The following is a 26,453-nucleotide window of genomic DNA, read 5'->3' as shown; positions in this document are numbered from 1 at the left end:
TTTATTAGTCTTCTCATTGAAATTCTATTACATGCCCTGAATACATATTAAACATTTATGTGAATGTTTTTTAGTTTTTAAGCTGCACCTGAAAAGACAGGAAAAAAATGGCCTGGTAGCAGAATAAAGCTGCACTGATCATAATAAATAATACCTTAATACCTTAATTATTAATATAATATAATAATAATAAAACAATGGCTCGAATACGAACATGGCATGTGAAAGGGGGTTGCCAGTAATGAAACACCCACCGAGTATTATCACTCTGCAGTTCACCTGAGTTATATGGAGCATTTTAGTGTCTCTCTGCTCATTGTTTTGGCTTTATGAGCCACAACGTTCCTGTTTTGATTCACCTCCACTACTCTCATTAACCCTGACTGCAGCAGCATCAGGCATACAAAAAATAAAAAAAGAAGCTTTAAAGCCACTGCTGCCCACGCAGCACCAAATGGCAAATGAATTCAGCGATTGGCTGGTAAACATAGTGGAGCATTTTGCAGGTAAAGAGCCACATATTTCCCTCAAGAGTTGGTGGAACCCGAAATCAGAGATAAAAAAGGAGAGCAAATATTACAATAACTTTAGTGGAGTGGTCAGAATCGCCATGTCTGTACAAAGAAACCCCTTCCATTAAATGACTGACTTAAATTCAGGTAATATTACTGTAGAACTAAGAGATCTGCCATGGTGTTCCAGTGGTATTGATTAACGCCTAAAGACCTCTTCTCACTGACAGAAACCAACTGCTTCTATGTGTGCAGTGCAGTCTGTGTTCACATAAAAGATTGAGATGTTGTTCTTGCAAGCGGCTCATAACCCCCGCAGAGATTGCCAACCATGTCCACGACCCCGGCACTCGGCTGTTAATGGTGGCTTGCCAAGGACGATTTGGTTCATTAGAGATAGCATCATTGTAATTAAGCATCTGTGACCTTGAAGATGTCTTTTGGATTTTTTTTCTAACCGAGCCACAGCTTCGTCATTGCTGGGTTGCACTGTCCTGTTTTTTGAGTATCTATACCAGTCTAAAGAATTTACCGGAAAAAAACATTGACTTGTGGAAGGTAAACAAGCATTGATGCAGCTCTTTAAAAAAGTACCCCTTTTAAACTGTAAAAGCAGAGCAGCAGTTTAATGTGCTTGTTGAGGCAGAATATTTCACATGGCATTAAATTGTGCAAAGGGTTTAGCCTGCATAATCGCAATTATCCGAGTAGTGTTTGAATACAACATTTTGTCTTCTGTCTTATTTGTTGACTTTATGTTGCCACATTTGGTCTAAATTGTTCTCCATTAGCAGTGACATTGAAAACTTTATTTTCTTAAACGCTTTCTGTCTGTGCACCAGAAGCTGTTTACCACTGCGAATGTGTGACAGTACAACAAGCAGATGGTGTCTTTCATGCCACATCAAAGTATTCTTCCACCTAATCAGTTTGTCAAGGTTGTAAGCTGTGTGCTTGGAGATCCCTCTGCAGTGCTTTTCTTCCCCTTTAACTCTTTTGTTCAGTCCTGTCGATTCAACACCTGACAGAAAAAAGAAAATCTATTAAATTCTCATTTCTGAAAATGAGTCAAATCTATTAGCTGAAAGAGAAGTGAGGATGAGGCCTGTTGTTTTATAATCCCGATTTCTGTCTCATCACAATGTTCTTGTAATTATGAGCTTTCCACCCGGGACAGCGTGACAGGCAAATCGCTGTTTGTTTCCATGGCGCCGACCGTCAAAGGGGATGGCCTCTGGGGAATTTTCACCAGACTGTCCGTCTTCGCTCCGCAATCACAAGGTCAGGTTGTTGATACACATGATTGGTTGGACTAACATATTTATCATTTCTTCACAATTTCAGATAACTGTTTGTTCTTTGATATAAGAATATGAGAGCCGTAATGATCCACATACAGAAAGAAAGGATATTCTCAGTCCATTCAGTCATTCACTTTGCTACGATCAGCTTTTATTCCTTCCACTGTCATTCCACTGGCCCAAACCACTCATTTCCTTACATAATGATGAGGAGGACCATCCTATCATCACAATTAGAACACATAAAAACATCCTGAACTGTAGACAGGAGGTTTACAACATTAGATGTTTTGAAAGATAAAGGCAGGCATAAAAAGAACCAATGAATTTACTATTCTTATGATGTAGTTTCTCCATTTCCAAAACAGATATTGTATTACTGTCAAGACAAGCCCTTTCCAATTTGCCACTTAAATATGGCTATTTGCTTTATTTTCAAAGGACAGTGACGATTGCTACCATACTCTCATGTTGCTCCATTTAGCATGACGGTACAGATATTTAGGCAGAAGCATTAGGAAACTGTTTACTTTGCTCTGTCCAAAAGTAACTGAAACAGTGCAGTACATCTTCAGCTGGAATAAAAAAAAGAATTAGTGGAGACTACAAGGAGTTACTGTGTCTGCCCAAGAAATTGGCACATGACCCATTATAAAACTTGTCATTTTCACACTTTGTGTCAAACAAGCTGTAACGTGCTTGATGGTTATTTTTAGAGCTGTTGGTAGATGGATGTAGTCTCCTGTAGCTACTCAAGATCTAGGCTAGCTGCTCCCAGTCTTTATTCTAACATTAGGTTGTGGGCTCCTGCAGATGTAGCTTCATATTTACAATAAGATTAGAGCAGAATCAACTCCTCGTCTTGCTCCTCATCTTAATAAATGTGTGTCAATATACATGTCAAACTACTTATTTTTAAGGTATAGAATTTTAAAATTAAATACTGTACGTCTTTCTTAAAGACATTTTAACATCAGTATTTAGCAATTAAAGATTCCAAGGTTTTCATGTTTTTTGTCTAGTGTCCTCACACAAGTAAATAGATCCACACACAAACACAGACATTTATAGCATAAAAATGATAAAGTTACAGAGGTCAGGTTACAAACTAAAAAGGTGCATCATCAAAATGTAATTTTGGCACTAATGTTTCTCCACTGGGACAGAACTATCAAGTATGAACTGTGTCCATTTGAAGTAATTGAACTTTGAGTATCTAAAACTGAACTATGCTTTTAAAAAAAATTAGAATGAATGAGCCCACTGATGAACAGGAAAATCCTCCATCCACCTTCTGAATACAAACACTTGGAGGATGCTAGTATTAAACCATTAAGCTGATCATCATGTGCCAATTACAAACATTTCCCTTTGAGAGCTTATATGGAATGATGCAAACTGTGCACAGTTGTTGCTAAGCCTTAAAAGGAGCAATTAATGTAAAACTCAGACATGAAGTGTATTAAAGAATCACTGCCCTTCAAAACAGTCCCTACGTTTTATAAAATGCTGCCGTGTGCTGCTGTTAATGATAACCCTTCAAACCGCACGGGGCTTAGGCCCCGCAAGAGTGGTTTTAATGGAAGGAGCGGCCATACTTGATTGAGTACAGATAATTACTGTAAGGGTTGACAAGTCCACATGTGTGAAGGGAGAGTGAGCCATTTTGTTTTCCAGTGTGCAGTATGCATCTTTGTTAGTTGTTTTTTTGTAATTAAAAGATTGAGCAACCAAAGTCTGCATGGTAAATTTTAAACATTCATTTGCAGAAAACAACTTATTCGGAGTAAGACTGGAGTCACTCTGCTAAAGGGCTCAAACTTGACTCAGACCTGGCTTCTCTTAATGCATATGACTTGATGGGTACATAAGGTTAGACACACGTTTTCAAGTGACCAACTGACGTCGACATGATAATATTTGTTACTTGCCATTACAGATTACGAATTTATTGGACAAATGTTGTAATTTCTAGTTGGCTTATGTACTCAAGGTAACTGAATCCAGTTGTGGTTTTAGTTATTCATTTAGGAACCAGTTTTACTGGGCTGTGCAACGCCGTTATGAGAACACAAAGGGAGGCTGGAGTTGTTGCAGACAAAGCATTTGTTTTGTTCGGAGATGCTGGTGATTCTCAGTGACTCAGACAGGCATTGTTCAGTCGTAAAATATGGAAAGACAGTCTAATACATTGTTAGCTAACAAATATGATATTGCCAGTCTGATCGCTTAACCAGGATGTAATGGAGACTAACAAATTTAGGTCAGCAGAATCACAGAAACACTTGCTGTGCAGAAAGCCTCCAACATTACGAAAGGGATGCAAATACTAAATGTCAATATGATGCAAGCGGCTGAGAGACTAGTAAATGTGACTATTAGAAACAACCAAGGATAAATAGATACAGTAGAAACTGGGAAAATGTTTGGAAGTTTGTAAATATATTGTTATAAAAAATGAGTATATCCTATAGATTGAACAGGCTGCTCCAGGGATAGCTAAATGAAACAGACTGCTGGGTCTTCTGACGGCATCTGGCCCATACATTTCCACATCTGGGCTGATACCGACGTTTACCTTCCAGGGTTGGCTGACAGCCGAGAAGATTCTCTGTGGGTGCGTCAGAATTGGTCCTGATGTGGAAGTAGCATCTGACAGTCACGCTGCATGTAGGCTGGAGTTGGCCCGAGGAACCGGGTATATATTGAGCGAGATGAAATATATGTGGCCCATGTATTCACCAGAATAAATTTGCTATCATCTCATGTTTAAAAGCAATCACACATCATCTATTGCCTATTTTTAACAACTATATTATCATACCACTTAAGCGCAAACGCAGTATAGACCACGATGCCTGCAGTAGTACCCCTTGCATATTTGGACTCTTTCACAGCTGCCTATTGCCTTTATGTTATGTCTGAGTTCAAACAGTTCTGTTTTGCACTAAACAGTGAAGTGACAACCTGCACACATTTCTGTCCAGTTCAAAGCTGCCTACCACCTGTGAGTGTGTGTGAGATGTGTGGGTTTAAATAATGCATGTAGCACCTTGCAGGACCCTTGTGACATTAAAAATGTTTTTTTCATGTTTGAGTGTCCAAGCCACCGACTGCTACTGTGAATAATAAGTAATAACAAAATGACTGCAGTACTGAGGTATTTTAGGCAATAATGTTATTAAGTAAACTCATCAAAACACTAAGAATCGTTAACTACAAACTCTACAGATGCAAGGTAAACACAAGCATGTGACCTTTCGCCCTTTTTGGGTTAAAGGAGATGCATCATTTGAGCGCAACCTAAAACCAATGTGTTAAAAATGCAATCCAATGCCCATCCGGGTTATTTACTATATGAGCCTGTGTTGACAGAAGAGACAAAGACAAAGAGGTCTGGACATGAATATCAACAACTAATGTTGACAGTGGACAGCCTAGATAATTGCATTGTGCAACAGGAAATTATCCAAAGCAGGAATTACCATCACTATTGGCAAGTGTGCAATGCATCATTGAACACTACTGGCACTACTTCACACTGCAATTTTGCTTTTTTTTTCTGTCATTTATGTGGTCTAAGTCTTTCAGGTCTTTAAAGAACCTAAAAGTGTGAGTATAGTTAGGTTTTCTCTCTGCTAAATGTGATTTCCTGCATGGTGATGGTCACTCACCAAGAGCTTAAGCTATCATTGCATTTACAAGACAGCTCTACATCTTCAGGGTAAAGCGGATGCTACAGTGAGGCAAAAGTCATCGGAAAGTAACAAGTTTTGCCGGCCAGGTTTGGTTCGAATGCTAAATTTTGTAGAGCAAAACAAGAGTAAACATGGGTCTTGCTTTCCACTGCTGAAGACAGCTCTTGATTAGTAAAGTTGGCATTCACTGAAAGTTTTGAGCCTGTTTTTGACCTTAATTTCAGCTTTGTAATGCTTCATTTGTAATGCAGTGTACAGGGGGAAGCCAGGAGCAATCAGATGCTCCTGACCGGCTGTTGGGTTCAGTCAGATGACTTTCTGACATCTGTCTTCAGGCACAATTGAGATATTGTCATGTGTCCCAAACTCAGGGCTTTTTTCTCTCTATCTGCAGCAAAGCAGTGAAACCAGGACATGGCAACACAGTGCCTCATTGTTGACTTTATGTTGCCGCAACATAAAGAACATGGAGGCCAGGCTCCTCAAGCTTTGGCAACAACATATATGTACCTGCCTGTTCGATATTTCCTCCTCCTCCTTGTGGCAAAGCAAATCTGCAGCAGGACTTCAACTTAGGACTTGAACTGTGAACTTTGACTGGCAATGTCACAGCCATAACTGTGTTTTTTTTTTAAATAGTGAGCCAAGGTGGAGGACACCCGGATATTACCTGTGTCGAACCAACCAGTACTTTGCGATGTGAGACTTGACATTTTTTGTAATTGCCCCACAACAGAGAGGCTGCCTGGCTGGCAGCGAGCTGGGAGACCGACAACGAATGCAAGTAAATGGAATGTGTTTCGATAACAACCACTACGATTAAGGACCACACAACCTATTTCTGTGTGCGTCAGATGCAGCACTGAACACATTCAGCAAGCAATGTAAGTACGTAATTCACAGAGTCTGGCAATAATCAATTCCCTGCATTTGCATATGTGTGACTATCCTCTACGTCGTCAGCTTTGGCTTTCCATCGCAGTTGATTTTCTCATATCTTGCGAGACGGAATTTACCAACAGTTTTTACTATAAAAACCCAAAGAGTATTCACAGCTTAGGGGACTGAAGTTCATTGCTTACATGTATCTCACGTAACACTGGCTATGTAGCAATAGGAAACATATATAGCCCTTCTGAATTATCTTCAAGTAGTGTATTGGAATATGAATGTCTGTAGCTCTTTTCTTTAAAAAGGCTCCCCTAAACAAGGCAAGGGGGAAGATTATAATGAGCACTGACACTATGACTGAGCAGACAAAAGAAAAGAATTTCAATTAATTCGGCTCACTGGACAATGAGTGTCACCTACAAACTTAAATTCGATAGAACACTAAAAGAGAAGCACCTGACTGCACTGCCTACACTGTGACTGACAGATGATCTCTGATACGTAGACGGTACAGAAACAGCACCTTGTAAATAAATTAAACCTTTGGATTAGACGGTAGCACACGTTCCACATGTCTTAAATTTCCCATTGTATCTATTCAGCTTTCTTTCTCATCTACAGAGGGCTATATAACATTTCCTTATCACCAGGGTACTGCAGGGAGACTAAATATTCCTCCGATCTTTTAGGTTAATGAAGTGGGGAAAGCACTTGTAAGAACTTAATGACTACAGATGAAAAAATATTTCCTCCATTAGTGCTGCTCATGTCTTTGGATAAAAGTCTCTTCTGGCTACTGCTGTGTCTGTTTGGCAGCTTCTCTGTATCGGATCTGGGTAACATTTCCCAGGGAATACTGCACAGCACGGGTCCTCCAGTCCAGCTCCAATTAAGAATAATAATTTTCTTACTCAAGCCTCGTGTCTAATTTAAATCAGTTCTTTTCCCTCAACGACAAAAAATAAATAAATTCAGGAGCTGACAATGACTTTGTTTCCTATGTGAGTTTATTTTGGCTTTATTCAGTAGGATTGGAAAAGGTTTAAAGTGCTTTTGAGCAGATTATTTCTGCGTATCCCAAAAAAAACAAAGCCTCCTGTCCTTTAATTTGAGGGAAACCATTTAAAGTACCAAACTGTATTTATGCACCAACAAGAAAAGCCTTTAAAAAATATCCGATCATAAGGATTAATTTACTCATTACTAATCAAATTTTCAATTACATTTGCTTCCGTTTTTCCCAAAAGAATTTGAACCTCTCTAGACACATCTCGTGGGGCAAGTTAAGCCATCAGTATCTACACCACTCTCACCACGATTCCTATAGTGGAGAAACGGCGCTCTCAGGTGGACACATGAGGTATTACTGCTCAGTCACAGCTCATTTTACTGTGTATTCATGCTGCATAAACATATCCTCATGTGTGGTTTCTCTTAATATACAAATTTAACCAGCAGTTTACTTTTTAATTCCAAGAAGAGTATCTGAACTTCCTCAATTCCCAAATCAAATTATTGCCTTGTTAAATTATTAGGAAATTACAGAAACATTTATACATTTAGCAAATCCCACTCATTTCCTTTTCTAATGAGAGTTCATTTAGAAGATTAAAACCATCCTCGTGTCTGACGAATAAATATGAAGCTACATCTGATAGCTGATTAGCATAAAGCATAAAGATTTGCAACAGGGGGAAATTAAAGCTAGCCTGATACCAATCATTCTCAACTGACTCAGATAACTGAGCAGTGAAGATCAAATTAAAATAAAAAACGAGTAAAGCTTTAGTTCTTTTATTTGTTTTTTGGCCCATTTTCAACACTGTGATCATTCTACGTAACAAAGCAGTAAAAAACTTTAAACCAGTTTTAGTTTAACCAATTTTGGCAAAATTATTTAGCACAAACCAGTGAAATAACTGTTAAAGGTGGAGAAACTAATACATTAGATGAAATGTAAAACAAAAAGTATGATTAAGTGTACTAATGTTATTGCAAGGCCACGTGATAAAGAACGTGCTTTCAAGTGGCAGTAAATGTATGAAATCTGTTTAAACTTGAATACTGAGAAATCCTTCAACATGCACAGTGTTCCTGCATGTTTGCTCACCCTGCCTGGTATTGTGCAACAGTTTGAAACTTTTTTTCCGTGTGTCCTTGCACTGAGTACCTTTTTTAACCTCAACATCAGCATCTATTATCTACATGTATTATCTGTTTGATCAGCATATATGAGTAATAACTGTCTGGCTCATAGACATAGAATATTTACGAGATTGGCTCACTACTTTAAAGTAAAAACCTTTCAAACCTGCCTGAACCGGAATGTTTATTAAAAGACATAACTGTTACATGAACAAATTTAAAACATCAGAGGGAAATCACTTGTGTTGCAGAAGTAGATATATTCATTTGAGTTTTAAAAAATGTGTTACAGCAATTAAATAGAAGCGTCCTAGGTAGCAGCAGCAGTCAAGAGAAATACTGTGATCGCTCTGAGAACAGCAGCAAGATCAAACCTGGGCTTGATATAATCTTATATCCTGACAGGAAATAGTACTGCAGTAGTCAGAGTCAAACACTTCAGAGAGTAAATGCATTTGTGTGTAATTCAGTAGTGACAGCACATGCACTTCACTTGTGCCTGGAAGTGATTGAAGTGAAGAGTTTGACTGGTGTTTGACAAGTGTACTGAATTACTTTCAAATATTCTGAGAGGAGATCTTTTTTTTTTAATAAAACTTGATGTGTGATCGGTCTTCCCATGTTCACTCAGTGTAGCTACACTCGTTTTGTGTTGTTGTAGCTGTATGTTCTGTATACATAGGTGTGGGTTTTAAGCCTGTTTTTCAGGGGTCATTTTCCTTCTCAACCATGTTGACACACGTGTGCTCGCAGTGACAACTGTGGGAGGTGAAATGGTTGATCCATGTCATACATCATGCCATCATCACAATGTGAGCCTATGGACAACCCCCCCTTGAGAGACGCACACACACTTCCCTCTTTTAGCCTTTACCCAGCAGTCAAGAGGGAAAGGAGTAGCATACTGGAGGTTAGCGAATTCACATTCCAGGTTGATAACGCGAGCTTCTGTCCTTGAGAGAAATTCAAAGTTAAACTTTTTCAATTGTTTTAACAGATTTTACTTTAGATGTTTTTCTGCAAAATTGTTTCTTTATGAACTGCAGGTTTTTCCCCTATCGATTCCATTCAGTCAATAGGATTGCCTTCGCTTGTTGTCAGTTTTTAATGTCAAAGGGTCGAATCCAAAAATATAATGGCAACAGGAAAGTGGTGGGCCCCATGCGGGTGGCGGGCATGTGGCAGACAAAGCGTTGGCCTCACACCCAGCAGATCCTCCCTTACTCTTTAAGAAGCGTGTCATCTGCAGCTCCGCAAACAATAACATTCTCACTGAGGGACTTCACGTGGTCCCCTCAACCCCCCCTTGACCACACAGACAAAAGCCCAAGGAGAAGGAGGAGGGGGGGAAACAGATTACCCTTGATAAGGCACGGCGCTTAGAAACTTCCGAAGGCCCTGTCCATTTGTTCAGCTGCCTGATGGAAAAGTACAGAGCTTGGCACACCACCCACACGCTCGCCTGTGTGGTTGCATCTCATCCTCCTGAGCCGCAGCCCTGTGTGTAGAATTAGAGCAACTCAATTTGTGGAAACAACTGGCGCATGACGTTCCATCAGACCGATCCCTGTTTGTCCAAACAATCTCACAGGGGACATTCTCATCATGAGTAGTGACAAGAGAGGAAGGACACGGAAATATTACAGCAAAGAGACAAGTGACAGAGACAATTCAAGTGCTTTGAGAAATGTTTTTTTCCCCAATCACATTTTATTTATAACTGATGAGAAATACATGCTAACACACAACCTTCTGTGAAAAGGTAGAAGTGTTGCAGGGTGGGTGGAACTGTCAAAGAATTCTGGTCAGACCACACCCACACAATCCAGATGAGTGGATTTTTCGAGTTTTTAACTTTTAAATCAAGTTTTCAGAGACTTTGAAAGATTAGTTCAGCACTTGGGAAATATTTCACTTTCTTGCCGAGAGTTAAAGTTTGGGTTGGTAAAAGCTAGCAAGGGCCGGGTAGATTTTGAATAAAATGCAACCGATACTTCCCACCCCCTCTCCCATTGGCCCTCTCGTCAAAGCTACACTCCCAGAACACATGAGCGTGCCCTGCCTGACAACAGAAGCAGAGTTTTCCGTGACTCGCCCGCTTACTTCTCACTATGTTCTCGGCTTCAGTGCTGTGTGTCTCTCCGGTTCACATGCAGGCAGGCATGTTAGTTAGTGACAGACAGGTATGCCAGGCACTGTAAAAAAAAACATGACCAATAGTTTCACTCAGACCAAATTAAATGATTGGTCGTGTTTTGACAGTCCTGTGAGAGCCGGCATTTTTCCCAGACAATTATTGCTGGCTATTGGGACGTGAAGAGAGTTTCAGAAACAACTTACCAACCAATATGAAGTGGGCCAGCAGCTGATTAGCTTGGCATCGCATAACAACTGTGGTACACAACTAGCTCGTTCTGTCCAAAAGTAACAAAATCCACCAGCAACGATAAAGTTCACTGATTAACATGTTATATTTTGTGTGAATGTTAAAAAAGAGAACAGTTTGTTCTTTTAAGGTGTCAGAAAACTGTTATTGTCATTTGTACATTTTGTTGTATAGATTATAAAAAAGATATAGCATGGTAAGTAGGGGGCATCTAGAGGCACTAGTAGATATAGTTTGTGACTGTAACAGATCCAGGCTAGGTGTTTACAACTGTTTCTAGTCATTACGCTAAGCTAACACACAAGCATGGTAATAATCTTCTCATTCAAGCAAGTGCATAGCATTACCCAAAACCCTAACACTCAAACAATATCTTTAAAGCATAACAAACAACAAATTCACACCAACATTCCTTTCCATTCAGCAGCAGTGTCTCTCCATACCAAGTTTGATGGACAGGAAATGGCTGCATTGTGACAGCATATCTGGAGCCAGAGTGGCCTTGAATACTTTCTCACACAAAGGATTTGACGCATTTCTTTGTCTCCTTCCCAAACATGTGTCATTTTCAACACAGACGCAGCGTTGAATCACTGAACTGATACTGCAAGAATTTATGCTGCCAGATCCTCTCATTAATGAAAGAAAAACACCCACACTGCTTATGTGTCTTTGAGGAAGATGTTGGTTCTGACTCCAGGAGAGGGGGAGACACCGCAGGTATATACATGGTTGGTGACTAATCATGTGACCATAAACAGCTATAGGCTAACTTTGTCAGTCACATGGGGACGAAGATGGCTACTGGTTATTTTTGGGTGTGCTTGTTGGGTCTGTGTCCGAGACTTGGATTGCAATATAGTATTTTTAAATATGAATGGTTATATTGAGGATGGTGTACTCTAATGGTTGTGTTAATGCAGGTGCTAAAGTATTATGGTTATTATTAGCTATTTGAGATTGGAAAAAACAGTATCAGGTTAGAAATGATCAGAGTTAAGTTACAGATTTTGCAGTTTAGATTTTCAGTAGGTTAAACTTGTATGGACAGTGAGATGGACGGCCACTGGGATTTTAGCTACATGACACTGATTACCTCTCAGGTTGTCCCCCAGCTGCCCTGACCTCAAAAGGAAGGGGGTATAATGGGTATCGCCATATTTATCACAGGTTGGGAACAGCAGATTAAGTTAATTTCCTTAAAGCAAACCCAAAAAGAGGTTTAGGAAAAGATGCAGTGACATGTGTAACTAGGCTAACAACTAAAAACACAAACTGGGCCTCTCTCAACAGTGTGGCTCAATTCAAGTGCTTCGGTTAATGTTTATTTTCAATAAAACCTACATGTAGCGGCATACACATCATGGTTTGACACAATATAACTAACAATGAGCAAGTCAGGAGCTTGCAACTGATTCAGATGGGCCTGTAATAACATTACAGAGCTCCAGACTAAATGTTTACATTGGTTGTACCGGTGAATCTAACGTTTTCATTTAAGTGCATCAGCACATAATTTAGGTTCACCGACATTTTTTCCCTGTGCCTTTTGGCATCGCAATGATACACCAATATTTCTTAAGGACTGGGTATCCCTTTCCCTCAGGATTAATAAAGTATTAATCTATCTATCGCCACTGATTTCCAAAATCGATTTGATTCCTATTCAGAAAGTCTAGATTTGATGCGATCTCCAATTTCATTCAATATTGATTAATTTAAGGATATTTCATGTAGAATGCCAATATTGCTCAGATATGAAAGACATTTTCAGAGGAATAAAGCTGTAAATTGTGAAAGAAAACCTCTAACTCTGCGCATTTCTAAAAATATTAAGGTAGGACTATCACAATAACAAATCTTGTTGGACAATATTTTGTCCCAGAAATGATTGTGATAAATGACATTATTTTCATCATTGTGAAACCACTAGTATTATGATAATATTATAGCATAATCATGCAAGTACACCCTTTCAAAGAGCAACTAACATAATTATAAAGAATATTCAGTCTGAGATTTGAATTAAAATTTAAAATATTCAAATTGCCTGAATAAAGAAACCATAAATAAAATAAAGCACACACAACCAAAACAATAGACAATATGGACTTTGTCTCTGTTAACAAAAATTGCCCTTGAATAAATATTAAACATTTGGCACAGAATACATGTAACCAGCTCAGTAAGCTGGATGAGATAGATATGATTTACATGAGCTTTTATGTCATAAACTCTGGAGCGAAGGTAAACCTCAGGACTGTTCAGGTCCTGATATCTTGCGATCAGCGTTGGTGTTTATTTTTAAAGTGTAGAGTCATCGCAGGTCAGCAGGAGTGTGGAGGGAGGACAGCAGCACAAATGACTCTTCCAGCTCCAACAACAGACAGATAGTTAGCAACTAGCTGGTGAACACAGAGGAGCATTTATCTGCTAAACAACCTGATACTTCCCCCAGGTGTTGTTGGAGAGCAAACCAAAGCAAACACAAAGAGTAAATGAGGAAGTTTTTTAAGTGAAGCAAATATATACTATATACTATGCAAACAGCAGCAGATTAGTTACAGAATCATGTTAGCTAGTGGAGACTGTTCAAAATTGGGCTAAAGAGCAAATCAAGTTGTTGTTGAGACCAAAACAGAGTAAAAAAGGAGAATATTGAGTAGTGTCAAAAAATAAAACTGTGTAACTTTATTTTGTAAATGGGCTATTGCTTGTTAATACAGTCACAGCACAATTAATTTAGGTTTACAATACCTGTGGCATCTTCTGTTAAATGTTTCTAGAAATCAATCAAAGCAATAAAAACATATAAAAACTTTGGTGTTTCAATTTTCCTCTTGGATTACTGTAACACTGTGAAGATGGCTGTGATCTGTTTCACGAAGGTAATCTTTCAAAGACAAAACAGACAAACAATGCAAATCCAGATTTGAAATATGTTTAACCAGATGGCATGAGAATCATTACTTTCTCTGCCTTTTGTAATGCACGCAACAACAAAGCAGATAATATTGAGAAACAGGATGTTCAAGCTGTGCAGTAACTGACAAACTGCACGTGTCCCCTGTTTTCTCCAAAACTTTAGGGACACGTGTGCATAGTCGCAGTGGTCCCTCCAACCCAGCCGACCGTTGGCTTGTTTGGGTTTGTCGCAGACGGACCCCAACAGCAGGAGAGGAGCAGGGGGGGCTCCTTTCATGCGCATGTGAATGTCAACAGCAGTCTCAGCCACGGAAAACCTGCCCCCAGACCCATTAGAGAGCAGGGTGCAGACAAATAGGGGCCAGCAAAACACATTGCATAATACCTTATACAACAAGCCTCAGAAATTAATAACTGGAGCAGAGAAGCGGAAGAATTGGGAAATTATGTTGAGGCCTTGCGGTATTGTGTTGTGGCCCTGGCATGAGGGGCACACAGGAGGGCTCAGAGGATTCACAAAGGAGAACGCCACGCACACTGACTGGACACTTTTGAGAAGAACATTGATGCAGAACTGAACAAATGTGTACAAATGAATGGATTTTTTTTTAATGATATACGTCACAAGATAATGTTTGACTTCCTCCAAGGTTGTACTTTTTTAAGATAAAGCAGTAAAGATCACAAAAAATGTGTCTAATAGGTGAAATTACTTCAGCCCGAGTTAATAAATCAAAAATAAAGTAGTTGGAAAGCGCATAAAATCACATTATACAAGGTCTTTTAGATATGAGATCTGTGTCTAGTGTTTGCAAACACATTTCAACTAGAGGAAAACTTCTTAGAGATAAGAAGGAACCTGTCAGTTTCTTCGCCTTGGTTTTCACAATGTTAAAGGGTAATGACATTTCTGCACTCTGAGGGACGTAAATGATAATTACTGATAACGAAGCTACAATTTCACTTTCATGTCGTGCAGCACGTGCATGCTCATGTGCGACAGCAACAGTTATTTTATTATTTTTGATATTTCGGGTCAAGTCAAAGAGGAGTGCCTGCTGCTTTGGCAACAAAGAAAACCCAAACCCGAGAATCTTGACAATATGGTTGAAACTGCATCGACAAAATTTAATTTTAGTAAACTTCATCCAGGAGAGCGTTTCGGCTTTGTATCAGAAGTAATCTCGATTCATACTGACACACCTGTTACGTTTATCACATGACCATTCACATGTACTTGGTATGTGCATGCCACTGACAGGAAGCGTATTGATTTATTTTTTTTTATCAGAGAAATTATTGAGAAAATACTATGAACAAGGAACAGCGATAGTAAAGTCGAGAGCAGGGATTTCTTTCCCTGCACTGATGAAGAGGTGGAACGGTTACAGACAGTGTGTGTTAGCGAGGCTTGCATTGATTGTTGGTAGTTGAGTCGTGACTGATATGAGTCACTAAGTGAATACAGGAAACTCCATCATTGTTTCCAATTTTCAAACATCTCCCTTTCTTCCCCTCTATTCTACAGCGCAGTCCCAGTAGGTAAAAGAACTTGGCCCCATGAGCTGGCCCCGCTTTAGTTTTTGCAACGCAAGAATGATGAGTCATTTTTTTGGATCAAGCACAAAAGAAAAAAGTAAAAACTTCATCTTCTTTGTAAATTAAATTGATGACTGTGTATTTCAAAGCAAAGTTACTGGAACAACATAGACGTTAGATTAAATTGCCTGACCATCTGACCTACATGGAGGGATATACCAAAGCTTTCCATCTCCATTTTCTTCCTTAAATTCCCTCATAAAATCTGCTGCACGGTGTTGCACAACCCGCTTCTCAATACTTAAATCACTAAAGACAGAAAAAAAACTTCAAGGATGTTTTAAAGATGTCAATCATGTTTGTGAAAGAATGCATGCTACAGGCTGGCACATTCAAATATATAAATTACAGCAAGTTTCAGCAAGAATTTCTGATACTTAACATAACATACAGCTGTGGCTGATGGGAATGCAATTACTTTTGCACTAATTTGGTCATAAACTAAAGTACTGGACACATACAAAATTGGACCAGATGGTGGCCCAAGAGGAAAAGTTAGGGAATTACCAAAGATATTAAGATATCATCCTCTGGGAAATATGAATATCTGTATAAGATTTCAGCACGATCCACCCAAAAAGTGTGTAATTGTTTAAGTCTTAAACAAACATAGACCAACATTGTCACAGACACTCCTGCCATGACTAAAAAGGCAGTTTACCATTTTTTGCAACTCTGCATTATGAGGAAATATCCACTCTGTCACTATTCACTAACCAAAAGTACACAGGCCAACATGTAGAGTGTAAACTGCACAGTGAGTTAAGTATTTTATTTATGTACAGCAAAGCCTCACATGGAGCTACTCACTGGATCCACTTGTGACAAATAAAGTGCCTAGAGCTTTTGTTATTGAAATGATTAAACTTAATTTTGTCTTGAGGTAAATTCCTGCATTTATTAGTGTGTTAGGGACTTGAGACTATTCTTAGACTGTTATTGCTCTCATGGTCAAAATAACATCTGGACAAACATCCATTTCTTCGAGGTGAGGGGTCTTTGTCGGGGTCTGTGGTCTTTGCCTCTTACAGATGAGAACTTCTTTAATACGAAATCAGGCAGACAGATGTTGGAGTTCACAAAAACACGCTCACCGGGTCCGAGCATTTTCCTCTCTGTGCCTTTGTCCATCCAACTGCGATAAACACAGATGTGGATACTATCCAGGAAACAGTGGGCGATAACACCATGTTCTCCTCTCAGAGAATTAGTAGGACGCTGCCAGAGTTAGAGGTTTGAATGCCTTTGCAACTTTTACATTTCACTCTTGGTCCCCGTTTGTCACAGTTCAAATGCAGTACAGTTTAGTTGGTCCAGTCATCATTTTGACACTAGTAGTTTTTTGGCATTTCTGTGCCAGTTGCATAACGAGCGCTTTTGTTTGACTGGTTTGCTCAATGGGAGTCACAGGTATGTTCCAGTCTGAGGTTTATGTAATGTCTGTTTGTCAGTATTATGCTCAAGTTCAAACTGTTGAGTTCAACAGTGTTTGAACAGAGTGGACAGGGTGGCTGCTGAGGGTTCAGTTGCACGCCGCTGTTCAAATTTACAGGGATTAAAGAAAGAAAAGGCAGATGGGGGTTGATTACACTATATACACTTATACTCACTGCTGCAGGCTACATTTGCATTACTCTAGAATGTGAACGCACATTAACTAACTTGGTTGTTGGTGACCTGTGAGTCCCAGAACGCAGCACAGACAGTCCATCGGCCCACAAGGACACATCCAGGTTAGGTTACAGAGAAGTGTGGCACAACTGCTGCAAATACACACTGTCCAGCATTGCATTGTCCGCAACTATGACCCATGTTCAGCCCTAATAGATATTGTGCACAAATAAATGGCACTCAGTATACCTCCACCAAGGCCCAACAGTCCCTTTAAATTCAATCTCACTCCAAAAAATTATTTAGCCATAAAGATCCATGAATTATTCCCTGGAAAAGCAGTGAAAATGTAAACGAAAAAATCATCTCGCAAGATTAAAGAAAGTGAAAAAAAATGTGTCTTGATGTCTACATCTTGCCATGTCCCATCTTTCTACCAAGTTGCATCAAAATCGTCTCTACAAAAACACGGATAAGATTCCCAACATTCAGTTTCAGTGGCCTACTGCTTAACTAACCGGATCCTCAGCATATAGCAGACTGTGGACTCTTCTGGATCCATGTGCTTTGGGGATACTCTTGTGCAGTCAGGTATTTTCAAGACCCACACCTGAGAACTGCCGAATTTAAAACATGCTCATCTCCTCTTTGACGGTGACTCACCTTTACCATCGGATATGAAACTAAGGATCAATTCAAATCCATAACTGTGATCATCAAATCTAGAGGCATTAAACAGTCACATGGCTGGAATCCATTGCTTCTCTTATCCCGTTGGTCAAATGTAATTTCAGTAAAGAGCTAATGTGAGTTGACGGATACCACTATCTTTATTGCAAGTGGTTAAAAGTTCCGAGAGTCAAGGATTCTTAAAGAAATGCACAGTCATGCACGTGAGGTCAGTCATATACTTCCTTTAGGTCATCAGGTTATTTTAGTGCAAAGGCAAACTGTATAATTTTTGTTAAAATTGATAATATTTCGCAATCCGTACTACTTTCTTTTGATCATTAGTAAAATTCTACAGATAATTTTGTAATACACCAATAAATATAAGTACAAATACTGTATATGTAACTATAGACTTATTTTTAATAAAAAATAAAACCATTTGGAGTGTGCTGAAAAAGAAAGAACCGACTGGTGCACTGAGCAACACACATCGAACAGGTCGGTCAATGACAACAGCAGCTGTTGATGACAGAAACAATGTGAAGACTGTGAAGAAAAACCCCAGAACAACTGCCAGTAACATCACCACCAACCTCCACAGGGCAGAGGGGAAAGTATCACAATCCACTGTTTAAAGAGCACAAATGTAGAGGCCAGACCACAACATGCAAACCTCTCATCAGCAGAAAGAATCTGAGGGCCAGGGTGGAATTTCCAAAAAGAACTACAGACATGAGCCATAAAAACTCTGGAACAAAGTTTTATGGAAAGAAAAGATCTGCTCGTGATCCAGCGGATACAAACTCATCTGTGAAGCAGGCAGGAGGTGGTGTTGTGGTTGGGGCCTTCATGGCCACTTCTGGAATGTTCTCAGTAATCTTCATTGATGATTTACCGGCAGCAGTAGAATTAATTCAGAAGTCTACAGGAATTTTTTGTCTGCAAGTTTACCAAGAAATAAATCCAAACTTCACCATGCAGCAAAACAATCAACCAAAACCCACCGCCAACACCAAACAGGACTTCATCAGGAGGGAAGGTTAAAGGCACTGGACTCGGCCGTGTGAGTGACTGGACATAAAACCTATAGAGCAGCACTTGGATGGATGAAAGATGACGTCAGTGGGTCAGAGGTGTGATGCAGTTATTGCAAGCAAGGGTTATGAAACCAAATATGAAAATGTATTAACACCTAAACCCTTCAATTCTTTACTGTTGCTCATCTAAAAACGGGAGCGGTAATGTTGTAGTCTCATATTCTTTTAATCTTAAACCCCAATGTCTAAATGTTTGATTTTGCTGTACACGTCAAAGTCAACCTGCACAGAACTCTCCATCGTAAACATCATCAGGGAGCAACATCTCTCACATTGAGCAATCATTTTGTGTATTAATATAAAAACATTGATTAGTAGAGGATTCCATAGCGTAAGTATTACATTTATCTCATTTCTAAACATCTAAACAAATGCCAAAGTACGTCATCATCATATAATTTACACTCAAACTTAAAATTCAACTTATTCATGTCGTGGAAATTTATCATGAGATTTGAAATAATGAGTTTCTCAGACCGGAGTTGTCTTTAGAGTTTTGATTATTAGCTCCGCAGAGGTTTACACAGTCAGCAACATGGCTCAAAGTGCAACCACAAGAGAATTAAAAAGGAGGGTTTTTATACAATGTGATGAATGGGATACAGAACAGAAAGCAGACACAAACCGTCTGCTGTCTGGCACTGTTATAGAAAGAGGAATCAAATCCAGCACACATTTGCACAAATATAGATCAACAGCAGGTGGAAGACATTGATGTTGTATCAGCTAAGTGCACAGAAAATAGTCAAAACAGTAATAAGACATTGATCAGTGGAATTTTCCAATACATTCACTTCAGCTTTTCTACCCAATTTATTTGCGGAGTATCAGCATTTCCCCCCTTAGCCATAGCTCATCCTAAAAGCAATGACACTGAGCAACATATTGTGTAATACCACAGTGTCAAACACAACTTAAATACTCTCACCTCTTTTCAACCCCACAAGTGAAATGCACTTTCTATTTCCGTTAAATAGGTCAGCCCGGTTTTGTGAACCAGGTTTGCCACAGTTGGGACGAGATGTTCAGTATCTCAGTCTACAAATGCTCTGACCGACTCAGACTTGCCTCCTGCGTAAGCAGCTGTCGTGTAATAATAGTCTGCAATATTTATTTGTTGCTTGACAAGAACTGAACATACTGAACCTCTGATGACATCAAAAGAAAACAATGCCACATGGTCAGCTGATGTCATTACATAAAACATAATTGGTAGGAAAAGATGACCCGTCAGTATTATTGATTATTGATACACCTTCTCATGACCTTGAATGGTCTCAAGACCTAATTACTGTACCTGTGGATTGAAACTAAACCTGATTACTGTCGCCGTTGGAGTGTTTAATGACTGTCAGCTGAAGGAGACTCATGTGAGATGCTTTACTCAGTATCTGTGCTGTGATTCAGAACATGATTCAACTCATGTCACCAAGTATCAAAGCATGAGCTGCTGCAGAGACAGCAACCCTGTAATGTGCTACATGAGCATTTTGGTTTGTAATAATGCCATTTCATAATGACATCATCATGATGTCTTTTATACCATGAGATGACAGATGATTGGTTATTCTAAACAAGCTGTAGATCATGTAACTAATCTTATAGGAATAATGTTGACATTATTCCTACAATAAGATCATTCATTATTTTTTATCAATATTAGCTTTAGGCTTACAACTATATATGTAAATCCATTATTTAACAATGCATGTCATCATTTCTGCCTTCATTGAAACTTCTTCATGTCGTCACTATATATATATGCTTGGGAATCATTTTCAGAGATTTGGATTGGCTACTATTTGAGTAAATATCATGGAATATTTGATTTTATGACCATATTCTTGTTGACCTTTGAACAATCACCCACAAAGGTCAATAATCTGGAGATACACTCCCAGGTAATATTCTCACCAAGTTTGTTGGAAATCTGTTAAGGCATTTTTAACATATTTTGCATGCGCACACACACACAAATAATACCATTCTTCTAACACAGGGTAACAAAACAACGTCAAAACTGCATAATACAATATTTAGGTTCTACTAGTAAAGGTGCTGCTAAGATCTAAATATGTGAAATAAGCATTCTCTTCCTATTAAAACAACAGACACTGTGTCCAATCAACAACGGGTACCTTCCTTTTCCGTTTTCTGTTTTGTTGTTAAATTTTGTTATTTCAAGTTATTTCACTTGAGTTAGAATCGGCTCGGGCTGACGCCTACAAGTTAGAAATCTTTGAGTGTGGAGTTAGAAAGAAGTGATCTTACAAGAACTCTGCAGCCTGCTCTTTACCACTGAGGGAGGCAGGAGGCTACATTAGCCACTACTAGCATACACACCTACATCTTCAAGCAAAAACTAAAAGCTTCAACAGGCGTAGCAGCGGTCACAGACAGGGGCGGGCTTAGCAAACTGTTAACCGATTTTCTATACAATGTCTTTTCAACTAAGTAATAAAATCCACATGAAGGTAGAGCAGTTATTTTCAGACACTGGTGGTGGTTAAGTGGGACCTTGTGAGATTAATTAGGAAACTGAAGGGACTGGAATAGCTTTCATGGGACCACTAGTGTTTCCCATCAATTACCCAGACTGTGGCTGCCTGCCACGGTCTAATTTGTCCAACCAGTTTTATAATGATCCAGAAAAATGTTTACTCATAATAAAATAACTTAGTATTTTTGAGCTGGCCCAACCACCCGAGACTCTAATTATTAGAGAAACACTGGGACCAAATAAAAGAAAAAGTCCCACAGTAAAAAACATGTCGATTTAGTGAAGTGAATGGTGAACAGAAGAAGGTGTGAATGTGCCTGTGACTGATTGTTGACCTGTGCCTTACCTCTCACCCAGTGCATGATGGGATGGGCTTCTTCTCCCCATGACCTGCATAAATAATGGGTGAATATATGGCAATTAAACATTGCATTGAGTACCATTAAATTTCATGTCCTAAAGGTAATTATTTCCATCTCAGGCTAATGTCTGCTGGCATTGAGAGACGTGAAAAGCTTCATCTTTCCACCCTGGACACAGAGGGAGGAGGGAGCACAGAGTGTGAGATAAAAAGTAAGAATCTATTAGGCATGTATTAACTCACCGTATGTCAGTCTGGAAGAAAAAAAGATTATTGTGTTTTCTGTTGTCAGATAAAAACAACAATAGACTTTTTTTAAATGCTGAAAAAATAAAGACAAAGCTGACTCTTTACATATGAAATATTTAAGCCTGGAGAAAGCCTGCAATTGTTGCAAAATAAGTTTCAACTGCTGGTTTAAAGGTGTATGGATATAAAACTATCTTTCTTTGTGTTTTATATTCAAGTTTCTACTTGTGTTACTCAAAGATACAGTATACGGTTTGATCCAAACAGGGGTCTCAGTCTATTAGAAAACTGTATATTATTTTGATGCTTGACATACAGTGAAGTTTTATTTTTGTAAGGCACAAAATGAAGAATTGCTCCATTAATCGCTGTATTGCAAACAGAGTTTTCAAGGGCAAGGCAGCCATTGTGTGAGGGTTGTTAAGGTGGGACATGAGCATCAAACAAGTTCCAGACTCAATCCATAACATGCCAGATAATAATGCATGCCATGCATCTCTATCGTTTCTTCACCACCATATGCAAATAACTGAGTATTGAGTTCACAATGTACACGGCAGCACCACACCCTTCATTCCAAGATACTACAGTCATCAGCATTCACTTACCATTCATTGTATTGACAACTACAGACTTGTCTGAGGGCTCAGACTTTTCTCAGACTATAAAAATACAATTAGGTTTTTAAAAGTTCTGATGCTGCTCACCTGTGTAAGGTTATCTTCATCCTCCCTGATTGAGGTTGATGCCTGCAGCCATTTCCATTCCTAAACAAGCAGAACGAAACTTTACCCCCAAAAAATACAGCTTAAAATTATGTAAATGAACAACAACATAGCAATAACGCATTACACTCTTATAAAATTTATGAGAAATTGTATAGAAAAACTCAGGTGCCGTGTAACTTGTCATGTGGAAACATCACTCATCCACATCAACAAGGTGGAACCTCATGTAGAGTTATCCAAGTGCTAAACACAGGTCAAATGGACTTGGTTGAGTTTATTGAAGACGTTTCACCTCTCATCCAAGAGGCTTCTTCAGTTCTAACTGACTGATGGGAGTCGCAGGTATTTAACTTGCAGGGTCGTTAGGAGTCGTTGAGGTTACCTCCGCATTTTGGCCGGGGAAGACAGATGGTTTGAAAGAGGAGTGAAGGAAGCCATCTTTGTCAAACTAGATGCATAAGCTCTGAAGAGAGGAGGAGTATCCTATCATCCTACTATCAGCCACATACAATACAGTCTTGACTTCCATCCCCAGGAAGTTTCACTACAATTCACACCTTAAGACACGTGACTCACAGGGGGTCAACGACCCACAATGACTCCCAACGAAACCAACAGCACGGTGGGTCCAGCCTCTCAGGTAACCTCAGTTGACCTGTTTTTAGCACTTGGATATACCATGACCTGGAGTTATTGTGTGTAAAGTAAGCAAAGATGCTTTTACTGGATATGTTCAGCTTCCACACATCCTCACCTCATTTATTGTTAAAATTGGCATTCATGATATGATAGGAAGTGGTGGTGGACGTTCCAGTTGACGAGCAGAGGCTCAGTATTCTGTGAATGAAGAAAGCCCAAACGCTCATCAGGGAAACAGTTCAGTTTATAATTTGTTTTTCAGTAGTTATTGTAGTGCAAGTGGTGTGATTTTCAGACAATACCATGACGACCTGTAATCAACAAATGATTTGTCTGAAAGGTGTGTGGTCAACATGACACACATGTGGAAGGCATAAGGCAAGTTGTGTGGATGGATGTCTTGAATATCATGAATCATGAAGGAGAATATATACTCCCATGTCTATAGCTGATTATGTATTTCCTGTTAAATTAATTGTGTAGGCAGAGACTCAATCTCAACAGGCATTTGATGATTGCCCCCCGTAGCGACAGAGGTAACAGTGGCTCGACTCAAAGACAACCTTAGACTATGGAGCAGATGTAACCCCTTGTGGTAGATATGCTTAATGAACAGCAGGGGATACACACAGGTTAACTCACCGTAAAGGGTGGCCTGTTTTATATAATAATATAATTTTCTTTTATCAAGAAGATGTCAAATCCTATGTTATTGCTTCAGTTATTTGATTCTTGCTTTAAGTTCATTATTTGTAAAATGAAAGTTTATGGCACGATGGAACAAACAATAATGTTTGAAGGCTTCTGTCATTTTGAAGCAAGTTTTGAGGGCCGCAAACTTCATGTCAAATCTGTTTCTGCAAACAAATACATAAACACCAAACAAACAAATACATAAACCAGTTAGCAGGATAACCAGTTAAAATGGAGTAACGCTGCTATCTATCAAGCAAATATTGGAAAAGAGAAAAGGGACATTATAATCATAAATCGTAAGAGGTCACCTAATAAGACTTAAGCCTGTTATGTAGCTCTGGTAATGCTGTGTAGCTTATGTCAGCTAACATTGGCTTGTGTTGATGAGGAAGCTAGCTAACTCGCTAACTAGCTCATTTCACTTTATGTTCACTAGCTAAATGTGAGCTAACATGTCACACAACAAGACAAAGTGATAAAACATGTTTCTACATAACTAACATGTTAACTAACATGTTAAATGACAGTTTCATACCGTGTGGCTGCAGTGACATGTCAGCAGGTGAGTGTTCACGTGTCTTTAACGAACTGCAGCTGTTTACTTTATCCGGACCTGGTGGGCTGGTCAAATAGCTGGGTTCGGCTGTGATTGGCTGAGTGACGCATCAATCAATCCGACTCGACCAATAGCCTTTCATGTGTACGGAAACGCAGCCCTGGAGTGACGACTGAACAGACAAAGAAAGAACCACCCACATGTTTGATTGATGGGTAAAAGAGACAATTAGAAGAGACCCAATTTGGATTTAGTTTTTAGTTATTGTGGTGATAATTGCCAGTTTCTAAAGCAATCATCACCAAGTCTTAGTACAGTTTACAGAAATAAATATAGTAAAAAACAAATTCCCCATATTAGTATTATATTACCATATAGGAAAATTACTGGGCCTGTTATCTTTCACTTCAAGTAATGATTATTTTATTATCAATGTGTCATTTACTTTTAATTTAGCTGATAAATGAATCAATAAAATGTAAAAAAAAACGTAGGCGAGGGTGCATCTGTCTGACCAACAGCAAAGCAGCCATCTTTAAATCATAGAAGCTGCACTAAAAAAATATTTTTCTACAACACGACTTGAATATCTCTTTGATTATTTAAACACTTGCAAAACTTCTCTTTTGATCCACTGATTGTAGCTCCTTAATAAACCAGTCAAATTCTGCCACTTAATACACTATAAAGTAGTTTATTCATCTTTGAAAATGGCAGCTTTTTAACTCATCACACGGTTTCTGGGTAATATAAAAATACAATCAATGCAGTTGAATATTTTTCTCTGGCAGTGGTGGACAGACCCTATTGGGAGCAGCGGGACATCTCCCTGAGAGTCCTTTGTTCCTGCACCGCCATGACATCACTCATACCTGGCACCAGGCGTGATGGTTGCCTCCACGAGCAGCTGCCCTGTCTTTCTACATTGAGTTTGCTTGTGATAATGGTCATCTATTATAATAAAAATCAACTGATGAGTGATGAGTGGTTGGAAAAGTGAACAGGAAGCAGTTACAGGATCTTTGTGTTCCCTCATTCAGAGAGAGAGAGAGAGAGAGAGAGATCGAATGTCACCTACGTTCATTTATTGACATAATCATATCCGACAGTGGCTCTCTGTAATGACTGTATTGTAAACATGTAGCCTCCTCTTTATGTTGTAATAATATTTAACTGCTAAATTGTTTTTTAAAATATAATTATAATGACCTCTGCCATGGATGTTGTGTTTTCACCCGAGTGTTTACTCGTCTGTTTGTTTGTTGGTTTTATTTGTTGGCAGAATTCTTAGAAAACTATTTAACAAATTTCCACCCAACTTGTTGAAGGGATGAGGCCTGGGCTTGGGACAAATATATTGAATTATGGTGAAAATGCAGATGTAGCTTCCATTTTTCTGGGGTAAAATAATACAACTGTTAAAATAGTTTTTTTAATCTATTTTATAATTACCTCCACCAGGGGAAGTCATGCTTAAACCTGTGTCTATTTGGGTTTTTTTACTTTCTTTACCTGTTTTTTAGAGAAATAAATATTTTAGGTTTTATTATCAGGCCATTTCTACTATAAGAACTACCACTTCCTTTTTCTTTTATATTTCTACCATGAGAACATCTGGGGGATTGTCGAGCCTTCTATTGAACGCAACATATTTTTTGATATCAACTGTTATATTGAGCACTTATACCCACCATACATATAAAAGACACTTTCCCTTTAATATCATCAGTGAATGGGGAGTGTGCGGCGCTGCTTTCCCACCAGATGTAAACAAAGCGTGTCCCGTCAGTAAACGCACCACACTCATTACACAAACCTTTCATTTAATCTCACTAAACCCTTGCGCAAGCTCCACACTTGAGCCAGTACAAATATAGCCAGTATAAA

At 39.0% G+C, this 26,453-nt stretch overlaps 1 long non-coding RNA gene across 1 annotated transcript; it reads right to left on the bottom strand.

Moving 5' to 3' along the window:
* Nucleotides 1–12: 12 nt before the first annotated feature.
* LOC118101846 lies at nt 13–24,630 on the bottom strand. Its single transcript, XR_004694593.2, has 5 exons — nt 24,546–24,630; nt 23,430–23,512; nt 22,655–22,714; nt 21,684–21,727; nt 13–1,533 (listed from the first exon to the last, which is right to left on the bottom strand). It is a non-coding gene; the product is annotated as an uncharacterized LOC118101846 (long non-coding RNA).
* Nucleotides 24,631–26,453: the final 1,823 nt, after the last annotated feature.

The sequence above is a fragment of the Hippoglossus stenolepis genome, chromosome 22, assembly GCF_022539355.2.
Source record: "Hippoglossus stenolepis isolate QCI-W04-F060 chromosome 22, HSTE1.2, whole genome shotgun sequence".
In the NCBI taxonomy this organism is placed as follows: Eukaryota; Metazoa; Chordata; class Actinopteri; order Pleuronectiformes; family Pleuronectidae; genus Hippoglossus; species Hippoglossus stenolepis.
This window is presented reverse-complemented; position numbering and strand designations above follow the sequence as displayed.